At 37.0% G+C, this 20,674-nt stretch overlaps 1 protein-coding gene across 5 annotated transcripts in view; it reads left to right on the top strand.

Moving 5' to 3' along the window:
• THSD7A (thrombospondin type 1 domain containing 7A) overlaps positions 1-20,674 on the top strand; it is a 441,557-nt gene that overhangs the window by 276,273 nt on the left and 144,610 nt on the right. The window lies entirely within an intron of this gene.

Raw genomic sequence — 20,674 nt, 5'->3', positions numbered from 1 at the left:
CTCCCTTCTTCCCATCTCTTTCCCTTCTTCTTTCTTTCTTTTCCTCCTTTCTTCTTTCCTTCCTTACTTCTTTCTTTTTTTTTCTTTTTCTTTTCTTACCCCCTTTTTCTCAGTCTCTCAATCTCTCTCTCTTTCTCTCTCTCTCTCTCTCTCTCTCTCTCTCTCTCGAATTGTGGCAATGAGGCGGTTCTTTGAACAATCACAGGTACTTTTTTATTTGAAAGCAGGTAACATAGAGTAAGAATTAAATCATCATCAAGGCAATACAGTATTAAATTGCCATTGCCATTTAAAATAACAGTGGGGCACCTGGATGACTCAGTTAGTTGAGCATCCAACTCTTGATCGATCTCAGCTCAGGTCTTGATCTCAGGGTCCTGAATTCAAGCCCTGTGTTGGGCTCCATGCTGGGCATGGAACCTACCTAAAAGAAAAAAAAAATAGCCTGGAAAGGTAACATTTTCTAAGTGGGCATTTTAAACTTGCCATAAAGAAGGATTGTAAGAATTGGTTGACTTGAATCGAGAGGCCTTAATTTCCTGCCCTGATATTGTGTCTTAGGGATATAATTTAATTTCCAGACTCCCAAGCCACATGGCCTATTGTGGCCTAGATTCCTGAATCAACCTCCAACTTCTACATGCTGCACCCCCCACCCCACAAGGAGTGTCATAGAGCTACTGGGATGGTGATTTTTCACAAGGTTCCTTTCCTAAACCATAAGAATTACCTTAGATTTTCACAACTGATTTTTGTTTGATAAAATATCCTGTCTTGTTGTTACCCTGATGTAAGATTTTTACACTCTTTCCTTGAGAGCTGTTACTATTTTGGGGAGATCCCCTTACTCTTCAGTAATCTCTGAGTCATTCTTAGGAAACATAGAACTCCTTGTGACATAGTTTAAAACCTTTAACTAAGATCATCTCTAAGGGTCCTTCCAACTCTCGAATGCTATGACTCCGCACATCAGAGTAGCATGAGCACCAAGCCCCAGGGGCCCCTGATTTGACAGTTTAAGCTGCTTACAGCATATGCAGAAACATTCTGGTGCCCCCTCAGGGGCATTGGAACATCTGGTAACCGTCATAATTCCTCCATCCTATTTTCTTCCAGCAAGCAGGATTGTTTCCTCCTGTGACTCAGTCACTGTTCAGTAGAGAAAGATACTCTCTGGGGTCAGACACTGACAGACACTGCTAGTACTGAGAAATTAGCCTTTCGACTTTGAAACGTACAGTGTTGTCTTTGTCCAGGGACCAACATCATCGTGCAGGGCAGCATTAGGTAAAATCCAGACCAGCACTTGAGGTTGAAAGGTGAAAAAGGGGATTATTGCTCCAGATATTTTATGATGAATTTTATGAATTCTGGCTTTTTTCTAAGATTTTCTGCTTTTCATAGATGTAATTACCTATGATACATCTCTCTTTATCTTTTACCCCATTCTACTCTAAAGGGAAAGAAAAGAAGATTGACATCTAATGGGGAAAATAAGCAAAAGAATAGCATTTATACATCTACTTCAAATCTTTATTTGGATTAGATGGCAATCTATTTTATCTTCTTTCTGAGTTGCTGTGAAAATAATGAGTCATATTTATTTCAGCATCACTGGTACTCCCTTACTGATACTTCTTACTAATTTTTTTCCTAAATTCAAATAAGTTTCCTTATCCTTCTATAGACCTTGGGAGGAACTGGGATCCCACACACCATATAAGTTGTATATGAGTGAACTAAGATGACAAAAAACACTAAGATAAAAAGTTCCTTGTGCATGGAACTTCCGCCTAAATATTATTAAATGAAAAATCAGATCTCACTTATTTCAGTGATCTTCTTGATGTTAGTACAAATCCAGTATATTTTAAATATACGAGAGAAACTATCTTAAAAATATCAGTGGTAAATTTTTATTGTGTCAGGTAAAAAATATTTTGTAACACAAGTAATCACCCCCTAAAATACCTTATGGAACACTAAAACACTAAAAAACAAGCAGGAGAATGAGTTATGTATGTCTAGTTATATTGAAAAGTAATGTATGTTATAACCTAAAATGCACATTGGCAACTCCCAGTATACATAAGTTGGTTTCACTTTGCCTATCTCCCAGAAGAATGAATTAAGGAAAAGAAGTATGCTCTTGATATTCAGTTTGTTATTATTGTCCTTTTTCAGGATGTCTTTCATCATTAAATTTTACTTCCTGTCATGAATTTGTTGTGGTGCAACTCAATATTTTAACTGGCTCAACTACAGAGGGGTATAAAATCAGGACAATTCTTTACTATTGTAAATCCTCAAGGCTGCTCAAATTTATAGATAGCTGAAACCTATTGGGCTGGTAGAATAGAACAAAAGCTGGAGACTTGTAAATACTACTGCAGTATTATCATGTGGTCACCTGGTAAGTGTTTAGCAGCTGCACCAAATGTTGTTTTGTAATTAAATCGAACCCAGGGAATTAAAGTTGATTAGTTGTACAGACTCTACCCCTAGGCCTGGCTGCTGCTATAGATTTTGTTTTATAATTAAGTTAAAGCTCAACTAGGGAAATGAAAAATTAGAGCCTGTGAATGTTAGCAAATAATAAAAAGGCTTTTTTTCCTCCCATGTTCCTCACAAATTTCACAACTTTGTTAATGACCTCAAAGCATTTGAAGTCTCTTTTCTTTTTCCTGAACTATCCTTTGCCCAGGCTTCCAAAGATCTTTAGGATTTGTTGCTGGTTATTGTTCATTTTTCCAGTTGTCTTTCAAGAAGCAGGATTGGGGAAGAGTTTGGAGAACACTCAGGAGGAATTTCACATAGATTCTCTGACAGAGGATATAAACAGAAACGTGAGACAAAAGAGATCTCAGAAGACAATCAGGCTCTACAAAAAGAGATGAACACATGATGTGTAATAGAAAAAAATATCACTCATAATTTAAGGATCGTCAGAAAAGCAGTACCCTATCTCTGAGCACAAATACAGGAACTGTTCCAAAGGTCTGATGGTGACATTTGGGGTTAGGGTGGGGGAGAGATCCTAGAGTTTGTTGGACCTTTAAGAAAAACAAGTCTGCCCTATTTCCGTTTTTGTGAAATTTGTGTGTTTTATTTAAAGGTATAAATTTGGTGGGGCAAGAGTACTTTTGGTACTCTTGGTTGGTAAACAACAAATTGGTTGGTTAGAGAGAGATCAAATCAAGACTTTTAGGCTGAGAGTGGAAAAGAAAATCCATTGTCTTATTGATTACTTAAGGAGACTGTAAACCAAATATTGTTTGCACATATCCCTCCCCTCTGTTGAAAAAAAAAAAAAATGATGCCATCCATATCCTATGTGCTCTGTTTTAGATATGAGAATTTCAAAGCCACGGTTTTGTATTTTATTATTGGTATTACTTTGTTAAGCAGTGAATTTCAACAGTTTCAAAATGCCTACTACTCCTCTGCTACATTTCTTATTCTTCTCCATATCAGTAAAAGTTAACATATAACCAATGACATTGACATGTATGACTAACATTCATACTTGACACAGATTTTTGTGAAAACAAAATACAATATTTCTGTGGAAGTAAATCAATACAATTCATCATTACATTGCTCCTAAAGATACAGTTAGAAATAGCAGTGACCGGCCAGGGCCCTCAAAGTATATCGTGCTATTCCTGAAGCATTATGGCTCTGGCTCAACTTCTTCCTCTTCTATTGGGTAAAGCATGTGAAAATTTATGAAAATGCCATTATTATATGGATAACCTGTAATCACCCTAATTTATTTGTTAAAACCAGCTGAATTGAAATGTCATTAACAACAAATGTTTTCCGTACGCCCAAAACTTGATTGTAACACACCATTGCATCATGCCACCATGGTTAAAAACTACTGGATTACTAAGAACGTCTGCCAACAAATGCCTCATGTACAAGTGAAAGTACTACATCAATAATATTAGGTATTTATAAGTCTTATGTAAATGGATATGACACATGGGCATATATATATATTCATTTTATGTGAATATTTTTTCAGTTTACTCTATGAGATGCTAGATCCATTTTTGCAAAGAGTGTTCTAGATCCCCCAGTATCGGAATCGCCTTAAGTATGCTATAAAATCAGACTCCTCAGTCTTCTCTACAGACCCGATGAACTGCAGTCTGTCCAGGCAAGTCCCAGAAAGCTGCATTTTTATGAAGCTCCCTAGATTGTTCTGATGTGCAATGAAGTTTATGAACCAATGTACTAAAATGAGAAAAGGATTGTTTTGGTGGAGCCTAAGCCTCAACTCTGTTACCCAAAGACTGCCAGCACCAAGGCAAACTGACTGAATTTGGATAATGCTGAAAAAGACCTGTGAATAGGAATACGTTGAGATTAGTAGTGAGGCATGCCTTTACAGTAAGTGTTTCTGCGTCTTCTGGAGCCACTGCATCTCATCAGAAGTGCCCAAAGAGCCAACTATAAAAGATGGGAGATGATGATATTACTGTCCAGAGCCCTGGCTTGGCACGTGACTGCTTATTCTTTCTGAGATTTTTGCCACGAGTTTCTTCCTTCTGGAATGAGATATGTATCCATATATGAGTAGAGGGAAGGGAAGACTTGAATACTATTTCTTTCCCAAGTACTTCATGTCATACTTCTTTTTTCCCACATGTTCAGTATTAGGAGGAATATAAGGGGCTATCATTTCAGTATCTTCAGGTAAATACAGGAATAAACATCTAGAAAATATTAAACATTTTTACCTCTGGAAGGCAAGACTCAGTGTAGGGAGATACAGGGTGAGGTACTGCTCTATTTTATCTTAAACCTTGTGGTACAATTTGTGTCCAATTTATAAATTGTATAAACACTGGATTAATTTGTCCAAATATTTATTAAGAATATTTAAATAGTAATAATATTTATTAAGAAAACAGTCTGGAGGGGGACAGAAGTATGTGGAATGAGGAGTTAAAGAATGGGGAGCAGAGCATTCCAAGAATAGAAAAATTATAAAGCTTAGAGTTGAGACTAATATTTTGACTGATTGAGAGTATTCATAATCCCTCCTAGAAGCATAAGCCAGGTCAAGGATTAGGATGCACACGGTTTATTAAGGACGTGATCCCAGGAGAAACCAGTAAGAGGAGTAGGAGTAAAGAAGCAAAATCAAGAAGAGGGAATGTGTGTTGGGTTCCCAAGACCTCACTGTGGTTCTTTAATTCACTGGAGGGACTCACAGAACTCAACAGAGTCATACCCACAGGTATGAACTATTTACAGTGAGAGAATACAAAGCAAAATCAGCAAAGGGAAAAGGCACATGGGGCAAAGTCTGGAGGAAACCAGGCACAAGCTTCCAATAGTCCTCTCCCCATGGAGTCCCAGAGGATGTGCTTAATTTTTCACCAATGCGTTGTGACAGTACATGTGAAGTATTGTCTTCAGGGAAGCTTATCTGAGCCTAGGTGTTCAGGGTTTATGTTGGGGGTCAGCCGTGTAGTCACTCTCTGCCTAGATCATAAAAAATATTCTGGACTCCCAAAAGGAAAGTACATGGTCAGCCTAAACCATGTTGTTTATGCAAATACTTTAAGCACAGTGATCAACACTTCTCATTTAGAGAATGGTGGAGGCCTCCAGAAACTGAAGTTCCCAGATGCAAGCCAAGGGTCAACGTAGTGAGCAAGACTGTCTAAGGGTAGCACTTGGGCTTGCCGTGTTAACTGTTTTGCACAGGGAAACAGCAAAGTTGCAGACTCACTCTGATTAAGGGAGATACTCTGGAATTTAAATTAAACCCCAAAGGTTGTGGATTTAGGAAAAAGGAGCTGGGCTTTTAAACTCCCATCAGTTGACTGTTGGCTCACAGCTGCTGGAGGAAGGAGGAAGGTGGGTCCCAGAAATTTCTAGCTCTCTGTATTAGCCAGACAACTCTAGTGCCCAAGGTAATTCAACTGAAAGTCAGGAAGGAGATATTAGCAGCAGAATCTGAGAGACGGGTGCAAAGATCCAGTAAAAAGGGTCCCAGGAGTTCCAAGCTGTGCAATAATATTGTCCAGGAAGAGATTCAATTATAGTGGGGAAGGTTTATAAATGTTGTATATACTAAACAAACCTAAAACCTGATAATTGTGTCTTCTATACTACAGAGGAATGCCCATGAGGATACAGATTTTCCAATTTAGGGAAATTATTTGATGGGACATTTTGGTTGACAGATATGCAGTACTCTTTATATTGCTTGAATAATAACAAGAGAAGAGCTGAGTTCTGCAAAATAAAATAGAATATTTAAGCTTCCTGGAGCAGTTTGGAGAGAGAGGTATGGAGTTTGGAGATTAATAAGAAAGATGTGAGAAGGGTCTGAAAGAACTGAGAGAAATGATCTCGAGAAAAAGTTTGAGGAGGGCCACAGCTAACTAGAAATACCCTTTGGTATGAAATAGGTGACTCCATCTTGCAGGTTTGTTCAGGATAGTACCATTTTCTTAAGGTCATTATTAATACCACCCCCTCTGTCCTAATAAGTGTCCTGCTTTGGAAAGCAAGTGATATGATCACCCTAGGAATGACTGATAAGTTCTGAGACAGAGGAGGCAAAAATTTGGAACCAAAAGTTTTAGGAGAAATATTAGCTCCGTGAAAATCCTAACAGAAAATAAAGAGAGGGAGGATCCACAGCCACTTAAGAGGTTGGTGAATTCCAGTTCCAACCTAAACCATGTTGTTTATGCAAATACTTTAAGCACAGTGGAATTTAATTCCATTTTAATGGAATTAAAATAATTCTATTTGAATTTTAATGGAAAGTGGAACTTCAAAAGGCTGAAAAATCTGAAAACAAGCAGCAGACATTGAGATTGTTTAATATTTGAAAATGTTAGACTATCTTTTTGAGAACATAAAGAGCATATTCATAAATAGTTATGTTCCTTTCCACCAGGAGAATAACTTTTGTGCCATATTTTGTCATAATTATTTATCCATGATGGACAAGAACATCATAATACACAAGTGGGAGTTAGGAAAACTTAAGTTAAAATTTGTGTAATTTTAGAAGGGAAACTAACCTTAATAAGATTGGCTTCTAAAACTTTGGCCAGAACTCCAAGTTCAGATCAATTCAAATGTCTGTAGAGCTAGATGAAAACACAATTTCAAAAGCATGATCACTCTCTGGAACTGGAATCTACTTCTTAACACACATTACACAGCCAATACATGGAAAAGCTGATCTTTTAAAGGCAAGGATATGTCCTATAACTGAATTGTTTTTCCATAATTTAAGCAATAAATCAACTAAGAAGTTCCCTTCCTGGAGAATGCTATGCCATTTAATGTGGTTGGAATATAATTAGGTTGGATGTTATGCTTAAATCTAAGGTCTCTTACTTTACAATTAGGATCATCTAACACTGTTGGTAGGAGTTTTTTCCTATAATTGGGTTGAGATTCTCTATTTAATTTGTTGTGAAGATGAAAGTCATTAGAAAATTTAAGGCAGTAGGTTATTCTTTAGTGTTGGTTTGTAGTAATCACAATTTTATTTTGGCTTAAAAAATCTAGCACAAGATAACCTGATCTGTCTGCTGTGGTGTGGGGGTGTGTGGGTGTGTGTGTGTGTGTGTGTGTGTGTATTATATTTTGATATATTGGGTTTTTTTCTTGTTCTTTTTTAAATATTTTATTTATTTATTTATTGGAGAAAGAGAGAGAGATAGTGAGAGAGAGCACAAGCAGGGAGGAGAGGGAGAAGCAGGTTTCCTGCTGAGCAGGGAACCCAATGAGGGGCTTGAACCTAGGACCCTGGGATCATGACCTGAGCCGAAGTCAGATGCTTAACCAACGCAGCCACCCAGGTGCCCCTATTTTGATATATTGTTAATAAAAATTATTTTTTGTTTGTAAGGAAACCATCTGGATTGAGCCAGTGTTCTTTTGCACTGAAATGTCTTAGCAAAAAGTAGGGTTTTATAAAGAATTTTCTTTTTTAAAGTAAGGGAGAATTAGCAGAAGCCTCAGATGAAAGTTAAATAAGCACTAGTTTACTTACCGCTTCATGAGATATGACATAAGTTTCTCACTAAGTGCTAGCTATCACTTCAAATGGGAAATAAAAGAAGACCAAAAAAAGACAAAAAGCCTGTTACTTTATCATGGGTAGTCAAGTGCCTTAACAAAACTCAGGTTAGTCAGTTTACTCATAGCTGGGTCAGTAAAAGCCAGTATGGATGAAAAGTCAAATTAGACAGGAGTTTCTGTCAAATTAGACAAGAGTTGAATTATCAAACTTAACGGATGCGTTCCTTTCCTTACATTATCCCTTGTTTGCTTCTTCAACTCTGCTTATCTCTTATCTCCTGTCAGATTTTATCTTCCCATGACCTCATTGGTTTTACTTTCCCCTGATTCCCTTCCTACTTCTCAGGCCATGTATCATTTAACTATTACTGGCTAACATATCACCATAGAACTCACTGGCTGAAAACAAAACCAATTAGGATTTCCCATGATTCTGGGAAGTTCCAGTTCAGATTTCACCTGGGCCCATTTATGGAGGTTTGGCTATGACTGGAAGGTCCAAGATGGCCTCCCTCATGTATTTTGCAGTTGGTGCTGTGTGCTGAGGTTCATTGGTGCTTCTCCACATGGGCGCTCATCCTCCTATAAGCTAGACCAGCGCTCTTAGATGGTGGTTTTAGGGCACTGCTCTGAGAGGACAAAAACAAGCTGGCAGGCTCTTGAACTGCACATTGTCACTTCAGCCACATTCTATTGGTCAAAGCAAGCCACAGTGACAACTCAGATTTCGTAGGTAGAGAAATAGACTCTATCTCCCGATGAGACCCATTACAAAGAATTATGGCCAAAAATTATAATTTACTACAGTCCACCCTCCGGTCACAATTGTTTTCATTCCTTCCACAGGAAAAGTACACCCCGTCCTAACCCAAGAACACCAAAATTCTCATGCAGTTATATCATTCACCATCTCATGACCTGCGTCTGATTCAAATATAGATGAGACTTATCAGATACAGTAGTTGGGTGTGGCTATTCTTTTATTTTTATTGATTGATCGATTGCACATATTAACTTTGAGCTATTATTTTCAGAGGAGCTGTGGGTTTTTTCCCCCCCAAGGAAACTTGTCATAAAATCTCTCTGTGCACTTCAAAATAACCTAATATTATCCTTTAGTCATAGATTTTTTTAGAGGAAAAAAATATACAATATAAAAAATACATATAACATTTTTATGTACAGTCTTGTTTGATTAACTTAGAATTATAGAACTTGCCATCTTAAACAGAATTGTAGTTTGTATTTTCCACATAGTACCACACACACACACACATACCAAAAGACATTATTATTTTAGATAATGGGATTAGAGTATTTATTTTTAAATTACTTTTGGCCAGTGTTTAAGTGCTTTTGTCCCTAACTTGCATATTTCCAGTCCTTTCTGTTTTCTAAAAAAGTATTTTATCATAATGCTTAAATTTTCTTCCTACTAATTAAATCCTATATCCAGAAACCTTCCCTGTGAGCTTACAAAGGTCTTTTGATTATTGTGGGGTTTTTTTTTTGGGGGGGGGGAGGGTTGTTTCTTTTTTTTTTTTCTCTTGAAAATAATTCAATCCTACAGAATCTTTCAGTTTAGCTGAACATCTGCAGAATTTTTTAAGGTGCCAATACATGGAAAATATGACCTTCATATTAAAATATATTTCAGTTTCTGGACACAGTAAAACTTTGAACCATTCGGGTAATTTATTAAAAAAAAAAATAGAGCCCTTTTGACCTTAATCAAAGGTATACATGTTTTCAAGATCATATTCTGCACTAATGTGGTGTTTTACACAAAGTGATTTCTGAAAAATGGTTCCTCTAAGATAATGACTTCGTATAATCAGTTCATGTTACTTATCACAAAGAACCTGATTTCAGATTGAAACTGGAACTCTATTGTTTCTAGGGTGTGGCCTGTTAACTAGAATCAGAAGCCTCTTAACTAGAAAGATAAGATATCCCCCCCCAATTCTCTCCACATATACAACATATAATGATGTAACAGAGACCAGAAAATCAGAATAGATTCTCCCATTCAAAAATGAGAAAAATAGGAAGACTTCAGAAGCGTCTGGTCTTTATCAATTCTGAAATCCAGCCTGTTCCCTCTTTACCAGGAACAGGGGAAATCCTTGATCTCAGCCAATGTTTGTTCTCTGAAAGTCATTCTCTAGTCCATTATTCTCCTTGGCTCTTTGTTCTTCACTCTGGACTCTTGGATTTTCCACAGATGTCTTTCCATTTTTATAAGAAATGGCTTGTATTTGTAGCTGATGAGCTTTCTCAATCTGCCTCCCGCCCGTATAAATCACAGAGCCCAGGGACCTTTCTTTCATTTTGAACTGTCTCAATTTCTCTCAGACTAAGTTGGCAGTGTTTTAACAATATGACACTTAATGCTTTGGGTTTCTTATCTCATTGGATAAGGCTTTTGGGGCATCTCCATGCCCCAAAAGCCATATCCATAATTTATATCATTTATTTTTGAGAAAAGCTTCTCTTTACTTTGGACCATGTATGAGGCTACTGTGGAAAAACGGCTTTAAGATTCTTAGAAGCCTTTTATGAAACTGAGAGAGTCTTCTAGGAATCACTTAACTATTTCTGAGGTATTATCAGAGAATTTTTAGCTACATCCTTAAATTGATTTTTACCTTAGGCCATTTATTACTCTGATAATCTTCTACCAGATGACTAGAGGTGAGAAACCATTCTATTTTCCATTTCAGCACATCATGGCAGCATCTAAATTCCACCTGCACACAGAATTATTTCCTCCTTAGTTTATTACTCTCCTTATAGCATATCATCCTCCAGAGGAAAAATTAAATGGACATTTTTATTTTTTTTTATTTTTTTTTATTTTTTTTTAAAGATTTTATTTATTTATTTGAGAGAGAGAGAATGAGAGACAGAGAGCATGAGAGGGAGGAGGGTCAGAGGGAGAAGCAGACTCCCTGCCGAGCAGGGAGCCCGATGCGGGACTCGATCCCAGGACTCCAGGATCATGACCTGAGCCGAAGGCAGTCGCTTAACCAACTGAGCCACCCAGGCGCCCTAAATGGACATTTTTAATATTTTTCCTGAAAATAGCCTTATCTTTATCCACAGGTTTATTAGATACATTTTCCATCTTGCAAGTTTCCATAAGTAACTCATTATTTTGCCATCTTTTCCATCAGTATGTGACATGAGACTCTCTGTCTCCATCCTCCATTAAACGTCTTCTCACCAACTTTCAGCTTTTCCCCCCTCCCCCAAGTCTCAGAGTCATTGCTACGTGTTTTAGGTTTTTGTTAAAGCAGCACCCCATTTCTAGGTACTAAGTTCTGTGTCACATATGTATGCTGCATAGCATACCACCCTACACTTAATGATTTAAAAATTTTTTTTTCTCAATTCTGTTGCTTGGCGAGGCAGTTCTGGGATCATTGGTGCAGCTGTGTTCAGCCAGAGGGCTGGCATAACTGGGACATCTAAGTTGGCCTCATTAATATCAATGAAGCTACCTCATTTTTCTGTCATGCGTCCCCTCGTTGTCCAGTGGCCCACACTGGCTTCTTTTCAAGGTGATCTCAGGACATTGTTCCAAAAGGGCAAAACAGATGAATGATCTCTTCATGTCTGGATTCTGGAACAATCATAAGATCACTTCTACCATGTTCTTTGGGTCAAAGCATGTTGCAAGGCCAGCCAGATTCAAGTGATAGTGGAATCAGTTATACCTTTTGATGGGAGGTCCTCATCAGAATTTGTAGATGTATTTAATCTCTACAGGCTGCTTGTTCTGTTTCCTATACGCCATATATGTATATTTTTTTCTCTGCTTCTTCCTTAAATGTGAACATTCCCTTTCAAACTTCTGCTATAAAGCTCTATCTGGAAGCCCCAAATGAAACCTGCTGACGTTTCAAAATCAGTATGTACCAAAGTCAGACTCATCATCTTTCTTCCAAAGTTAGTTTCTCCTCCAATGTTTCTAACCTAGTTCATAGCACCACAATTTGCTCAGTCCTGATAGAGTGACATCTGTGAAGACCCATGAAAGAAGTAGGAAAGTCCTATGAGAATTGGGGAATCTAATATTCTAGGCAGAAGGAGCACCAAATGCAAGACCTTGAGGTAGGAACTGCTTTGAATCTGAGAACAACAAGGCAGCCAATGTGTTTGACGTAGGGTGATTTAGGGGAAGAATAATCAGGGATAAGGTCAGAGAGGTTATGAAGGAGTGAGACCATCTGTCTTTGTCTTTTACTCTAAGATGAGAATCTGTTGGAGGGTTCGAGCTAACAAGTGACAGAAGTGACTTGTGTTTTTAAAGAATAACTCATGTTGCTTTTGTATCAGATTTTCCTCATCCTGGAATTACAAGACTACTACCATAAATCCTCTCTTGATTATGCCATTTACCTGTTTAAAATCTCTTGTTGGCTTCCTGTGTGTTGCTTTTTTACATAAAGTTCAAAGCCATTTGGGAATGACTGAATGTCTCCCCAATCTCATCCTGCCCTTTTACCAATTGCCTTTTCTGCCCTTCTGTTTGTTACACCATTATACATTTTACAGAATTTAGTTACTTACACTTTATTGTTGCCTACTATCCCTTCTATACTGTTAGTTACTATGGGGTAGGGATCATGCCTTATTCATTTTTTAATACCGATTTCCTAGTGCTATTTCACGTTGCAGATTGTCAATAAATCTCTGATTAATGGCGACTTTCTTGCTTTCTTTTATCCCTAAACATCACATCTTTTCAGGAAATGACTCTCAATTTCTCCTTAAGTAAATTTTTGTTATTGCTCTCACCACAAATTCAAACTTTGCCTACCAGATGTCAGACAAAGCATGACACCAAATTGCAGACTCTATTACCATCTCAATATGCCTTCAAATTCTATTACGCTAAAGTCCCAGAACACCGGAGCAAAACAGCTACTGCATTTGCATAAAAAAAAAAAAAAACAGAATGTTCATAAAATCCTATAATCTGGAGGATTCCTCTCACTGAGTATGGTTCAGATTCTAACTTTGCTATTTTGTCAGGTAATTTAAATCCCCTGTGACTACATTTTCTCATCTGTGAAATACAAATAGTACAATTACCTATTCATAATATAGAGTATTCATAATATAGAGTTGTAGAGTATACATGAGTTAATATATGTTAAGTGCTAAGAAGTGTGCCCGACACATAATAAAAACTGTTTTAAGTATTTGCTGTTACCTATCATTCATCTGAGATGAGTTCAATAGTGAAAAAGTTAACTAAGCGCAAAGACTGTTCTTTTTTCTTTGTTTGGCTAAGCATAAGAATTTTATTACTTACTTATATCAATCAAATGATTTAAAGTCCATCTCATTTATTTCATAACAGCTTCACTAAATAGCGTACTTATTTTCAAAGCATATGTATGTATGTATGTATGTATCTATACATTGCCTTAAAGAAATGGGTGCCTGGGTGGCTCAGTCGTTAAGCGTCTGCCTTCGGCTCAGGTCATGATCTCAGGGTCCTGGGATCGAGCCCCACATCGGGCTCCCTGCTCGGTAGGAGGCCTGCTTCTCCCTCTCCACTCCCCCTGCTTGTGTTCCCTCTCTCGCTGTATCTCTCTCTGTCAAATAAATAAAAATCTTTAAAAAAAAAAAAAGAAATGGGTGCCTAGATTTTATTCTCTTGGTATCAGAAAATAATAAGTATATAATGGTAAATTCCATAATAGAAAATCATATCACCTATTTCACTTGTTAAATTCCATAATAGAAAATCTTTTTACCTGTTTCCTAGATCAAGGAAGTAGGTCTCTGAATTGATGTTTCTTTTTTTCCACTTGACACAGACTATTAATTCAGAGTAGTATTGAGCTAGTAATGAAGAGAACCAAGATTATTTCAGTGTGACCAAATTTTGAAAATTAATTCTTATAACAATTTGCTATTAATTTTGAAGTAGATTATGAATGTGTATTTGTTATTTGTATGATGTAAAAATTGCACCAGATGTGTCACACAAAGAAAATTGTAGTCTTTCTTTCGTTAGCAAGATAACAAGTTACTGACTATAGCCAGACATTGGACTTCACTTATATAAAATCAGACAAGATTTTCATGGAATGGCAATTAAATATAATGAGAAAAGAAATCTGTAGTAATCTTTGAACTTCAAAACCACTGGTACTTAGCACTGCAGTACATGGGAGATGGAGAAAATATAACTTCCCCCACAAATCACCAAAATCCATACTAGGAAGTGAAAGAGGAGATGCCACCTAGCCGTGATCCTCAACCTGAGATTTATCTCAGGGACACTTATTGTTTAAACAGGGAATGAAGTATGAAAAGCCATAACATTGCAGTGCTTTTTCTTAACTTTCAATTTTGCCAATAGGCTAAGAGGGGGTAAAGAATTTTAAGTAAATTAGTAAGAATTTTAAATATTTGATCTTATATCTTAAAATTTTAAATATTTGATCAAAAGAAATTGCTGAATTGATAGAAAATCTTAAAAGATCTATATTAATCATATATTGTTTGCCTTGTCAACATTCATTCATTCTCTTCTTTCATCAACTGTGCCTCTGATTTTTCTTTGAGGAATTCATCCTTTCCCTAAACCTATTCACAAGGCTTGCTAGGATTGATCACATCTCCCAGCCAAAGCTATATCCCATCTACCTGGCTATAGTGATCATTTTAAGCATGAACTTATGACCCAATCTGGGCTAGCAAGAAAGAAAATATCCAAGAACTTGTGCAGAAATAACCAACTGAAACATTGGAGCAGTCCAGTGTCACTACATAACATTGATAATATAAAAGGCAGAGAGGAGAGATGGAGGTGTTTATTAGTATATTTTGAGCTGTTGGATCTATCTTTGCCTGAAGCCATTTTTAATCCTTAACTAAACCATTTCTTAAACCAGGAAAGTCTCATCATTATTTTTAGCCCCAACAAGAACTAACTATAACAGAAAAAGACTAGAAAGACATTCCTTGTTTTGACTGAGTGACTACCTGGGTTGTACTCCCAGATGTATCCAAAATTCACCACTAACCAAGTATTCACTCTCCATTTTAACTTAAGAATATATCTATGAAAACATTTGCAAAATCCCTAGATTATACAAAAGGATCTAATGAAGCTCTTCCACATGAGTTTCTACAGAAGGTTTCTCAGTAGAAAGAATGCAGGGTACATGCTGGTTGGAAGAAGAAAAAAGTGTTTTGTCTCGGCAGAGCATTTGATGTTAGATTAAGAAAACGTCATTGTCCTTACCAAAGCAGAAGTAGGCCAACAGAAGTAGTAGAGTATCTAAAGTACCTCGAATCATCTGTTTTTTTTTTTTTTTGATCACTATTGTTACAAAAGCTTTTTTCATTCCGATTCTCTTCTACCCTTTTTTTTAATTGGTAGTAATACATTTTTTTTTAAATTGAAGTATAGTTGACACAGTGTTACATTAGTTTCAGGTATACAGCATAGTGATTCTGCAACTCTATATGTTATACAATGCTCACTACAGGTGTAGCTACCATCTGTCACCAAACACTATTACAATACCATTGACTGTATTCCCTCTGCTGTACCATTCATCCCCATGACTTAATTCATTCCATAACTGGAAGCCTGTATCTCCCACACCCTTCACCTATTTTGCCCATCCCCCACCACCCTTCCCTCTGGCAACGATCAATTTGTTCTCTGTATTTATGGGTCCATTTCTGTTTTTTTGTTTGTGTGCTTGTTTTTTTGTTTTGGGATTATTTTTAGATTCTATATGTCATATTTATTTTTCTTCCCTTGGCTCATTTCACTTAACATAATACCCTCTGAGTCCATTGATGTGATCACAAATGGCAAGATCTCATTCTTTTTTTTTTTTTAAAGATTTTATTTATTTATTTGAGAGAGAGAGAATGAGAGACAGAGAGCATGAGAGGGAGGAGGGTCAGAGGGAGAAGCAGACTCCCTGCCGAGCAGGGAGCCCAATGCGGAACTCGATCCCGGGACTCCAGGATCATGACCTGAGCCGAAGGCAGTCGCTTAACCAACTGAGCCACCCAGGCGCCTAAGATCTCATTCTTTTTAATGGCTGAGTAATATTCCAGTTTGTGTGTGTATGTGTATCAGTCACACCTTTTTTATCCATTCATCTATTGATGGACATTTAGGTTGCTTCCATATCTTGGCTCTTGTGAATAGTGCTGCAGTACCCATAGGGGTGCATATATCTTTTCAAATTAGTATTTTCAGTTTTGGGACATAAATACCCGGTAGTGGAATTACTGCATCATATGGCAGTCCTATTTTTTTAATTTTCTGAGGAACCTCCATACTGTTTTCCACAGTGGCTGTACTGGTTTGCATTCCCTCCAACAGTACATGAGGTTTCCCTTTTTTCCACCTTCTCACCAACCCTTTTTAGTTCTTGTCTTTTTGATACTTGCCATTCTGACAGGTGTAGTATGATATCTCATTGTGGTTTTGATTTGAATTTCTCTGATCATTAGTAATGAGCATTTTTTTTCACGTGTCTCTTGGCCATCTCTATCTTCTTTGGAAACATGTCTTTTTAGGTCCTCTATTTTTAATTGGCTTATTTGTTTTTTGGGTGTAAAGTATAAATTGTTCATGTATTTTGGATATTGACACTTCAGCAGTTACATCATTTGCAAATATCTTATATTCAGTAGGTTGCCTTGTTTTTTTGTTAATGGTTTCCTTTACTGTTGTAAAAGCTTTTTATTTTGGTGTCATCTAGTAGTTTATTTTTGCTTTTGTTTCTCTTACCTGAGGAGACTATCTAGAAAAATGTTGCTAAGATCAACATCCAGGAGATTACTGCCTATGTTTTCTTGAAGGAGTTTTATGGTTTTAAGTCTCACAATTAAGTGTTTAATCCATTTTAAGTTTATTTCTGTTTATGGTATAAGAAAGTAGTCCAGTTCATTCTTTTACATGAAGCTGTCCAGTTTTCCCAACCCCATTTGTTAAAGAGACTGTCTTTTTCTCATTGCATATTCTTGACTCCTTTGTTGAAGATTAATTGACCATATAATCGTGGGTTTATTTCTGGACTTTCTATTCTGTTCCATTGATCTGTATATCTGCTAGTACCAGACTGTTTTGATTACTGTAGCTTTGTAACATATCTTGAAATTTGGGATTGTGGATACTTCCAGCTCTGTTTTCTTTTTTCAAGATTGTTTTGGCTATTCAAGGTCTTCTGTGGTTCCATACAAATTTTAGTGTTATTCTAGCTCTGTGAAAACTGCTATTGGCATTGGTTTTGATAGGGATTCACTGAATCTGTAGATTGCTTTGGACAGTATAGACATTTAAACAGTATTAATTATTTGATTCCATGAGCATGGTATATCTTTCCAGTTATTTGTGTCATCTTCAGAGTACAGGGGTTCACCTCCTTGGTTAAGTTTATTCCTTGATATCTTTCTCTTTTTGGTGCAGTTGTAAATGGGATTGTTTTCTCTCTTCTACCCCTTTGACATTAGAACATCCCATTGCAGGAAATTGTTGCTGAGATCATGATAGAAGTGACATGATGTCACAAAATGTCTTCGTGATTTTTTAATATAAGATTCCAAAATACCAGCTTTGATTCAGAGCTATATCATGATTTTTAAGCAAAACATTTATTCAGCCTTATGAATATTTAGTGTGGGTTTTTGAAGGAGCCATAACCCAGGAAATGGCTATATTTGAAGAGGGAGCTAGAACCCTCTAGAAAAGTTCTGATCTCATAAACAGCAGTTTGACTTAGTTTGAACATAGGTTAGATTTTCAAGTTTGCTATCTAGCCTGATTCATTCATTGCTTTCATAACATTTGTTGCATCTGCTCTTTCAGACATTGTACTATGTGCTGGTGATATTCGTATTAATAATGACAGCCTTGGAGATGGGAAAATGTATAATCAAATTGTTTAAACAGTGTAATAATTTTTAAACTAGTAATATATTCAGGTGCTCATGTCAGCAGCCTATACACTAAAATTAAAATATATTCAGGGTGCTAAGGGGCAGAGCAGGTAGTTTACTTTCTGCCTTGGAGGGGCATTGAAGGCTTTAGAAAAAAGATGACTTATGTGTTAACTCGAGGGATAAATAAAAATTCTTAAGGTCAGTATATTTTAGGTTAAAAGCACAGCTTTACAAGAACACAGAAATGTGAAAGAACTTGAGATATCTGGGATCTGTAAACATTTGGGCTTGTCACTGCAGAATTTGTGTTTGGAAAGTCAGAGGATATGAGTCTTTATCGATGGTACCAGACACGAAAGAAGCCTAGTTAAAGAGACTCTGTTTTATCCATTGAAATTAAAAGTGTTCTGCTAGGGAAGTGGTATAATCAGATCATTTAGAAATAGAGCTCTAACCACAGAAGGGAGGAAGGAAGGAGGAGACAGACACTCTTGTTCTTTTTTAAACTAAACCAAGAAGTCTGTTTGGCTATAAAACAAAATTTGATCTAAGCATAACCCTGCAAATTTTATTGCAGTGAAATTTGTTTTTAATCCGTGATGTTGATGTTCTCTTGTTCCCCTGTCACACATTAAATTTAGAAAGTGGAGAAATACATCCATATGTTTTAAAATTTATGTTTTATGTGAAAGACTTTTTATGGGTTGTCATAATGCTAATGAAAAGAAGGAATGTTGCAAATGAGTACAATCTTTTTTTTTAAATTTTATTATGTTATGTTAATCACCATACATTACATCATTAGTTTTGATGTAGTGTTCTATGATTCATTGTTTGCATATAACACCCAGTGCTCCATTCAATATGTGCCCTCTTTAATACTCATCACCAGGCTAACCCATGCCCCAACCTCCTTCCCTCTAGAACCCTCAGTTTGTTTCTCAGATGGATCGTCTCCCCCTCCGATTTCTCCCACTTCATTTTTCCCTTCCTACTATCTTCTTTTTTTATTTTTTTCAACATATAATGTATTATTTGTTTCAGAGGTACAGGTCTATGATTCAACAGTCTTACACAATTCACAGTGCTCACCATAGCACATACCCTCCCCAATGGCTATCACCCAGCCACCCGATCCCTCCCACCCCCACCACTCCAGCAACCCTCAGTTTGTTTCCTGCCATTAAGAATTCCTCATATCAGTGAGATCATATGATAAATGTCTTTCTCTGATTGATTTATTTCACTCAACATAACACTCTCCAGTTCCATCCACATCGTTGCAAATGGCAAGATCTCATTCCTTTTGATGGCTGCATAATATTGCATTGTATATATATATCACATATTCTTTATCCATTCATCTGTCGATGGACATCTTGGCTCTTTCCACAGTTTGGCTATTGTGGACATTGCTGCTATAAATATTGGGGTGCACGTACCCCTTCAGATCCCTACATTTGTATCATTGGGATAAATACCCAGTAGTGCAATTGCTGGATCATATGGTAGCTCTATTTTCAACTTTTTAAGGAACCTCCATACTGTTTTCCAGAGTGGCTGCACCAGCTTGCATTCCCACCAACAGTGTAGGAGGGTTCCCCTTTCTCCGCATCCCCGCCAACATCTGTTGTTTCCTGATTTGTTAATTTTAGCCATTCTGACTGGTGTGAAGTGATATCTCATTGAGGTTTTGATTTGGATTTCCCTGATGCTGAACGATGTTGAGCACATTTTCATGTGTCTGTTGGCCATTTGGATGTCTTCTTTGGAAAAATGTCTGTTCATGTCCTCTGCCCATTTCTTGATTAGATCTTTTGTTCTTTGGGTGTTGAGTTTAAGAAGTTCTTTATAGATTTTGGATACTGGCCCTTTATCTGATATGTCATTTGCAAGTATCTTCTCCCATTCTGTCAGTTGTCTTTTGGTTTTGTTGACTGTTTCTTTTGCTGTGCAAAAGCTTTTTATCTTGATGAATTCGCAATAGTTAATTTTTGCCCTTGCTTCCTTTGCTTTGGCGATGTTCCTAGGAAGAAGTTTCTGCGGCTGAGTTCGAAGAGGTTGCTGCCTGTGTTCTCCTTTAGGATTTTGACGGACTCCTGTCTCACATTGAGGTCTTTCAACCATTTTGAGTCTATTGTGTTGGTGTAAGGAAATGGTCCAGTTTCATTCTTTTGAATGTGGCTGTCCAATTGTCCCAACACCACTTGTTGAAGAGACTGTCTTTTTTCCATTGGACATTCTTTTCTGCTTTGTCAAAGATTAATTGACCACAGAGTTGAGGGTACATTTCTGGGCCTTATGTTCCACTGATCTCTGTGTCTGTTTTTGTGCCAGTACCATACTGTCTTGATGATTACAGCTTTATAATAGAGCTGGAAGTCCAGAATTGTGATGCTACGAGCTTTGCTTTTCTTTTTCAACATTCCTCTGGCTATTTGGGGTCTTTCCTGGTTCCATACAAATTTTAGGATTATTTGTTCCATTTCTTTGAAAAAAAGTGGATAGTATTTTGATAGGGATTGCATTAAATGTGTAGATGGCTCTAGGTAGCATTGACATCTTCACAATATTTGTTCTTCCAATCCATGAGCATGGAACGTTTTTCCATTTCTTTGTGCCTTCCTCAATTTCTTTCATGAGTATTTTATAGTTTTCTGAGTACAGA

The sequence above is a fragment of the Mirounga leonina genome, unplaced genomic scaffold, assembly GCF_011800145.1.
Source record: "Mirounga leonina isolate KUSES-001 unplaced genomic scaffold, KU_Mleo_1.0 Mir_174, whole genome shotgun sequence".
NCBI lineage: Eukaryota > Metazoa > Chordata > Mammalia > Carnivora > Phocidae > Mirounga > Mirounga leonina.
The sequence above is the reverse complement of the archived record's forward strand: the minus strand, read 5'-3'. Positions and strand labels throughout refer to the sequence as shown.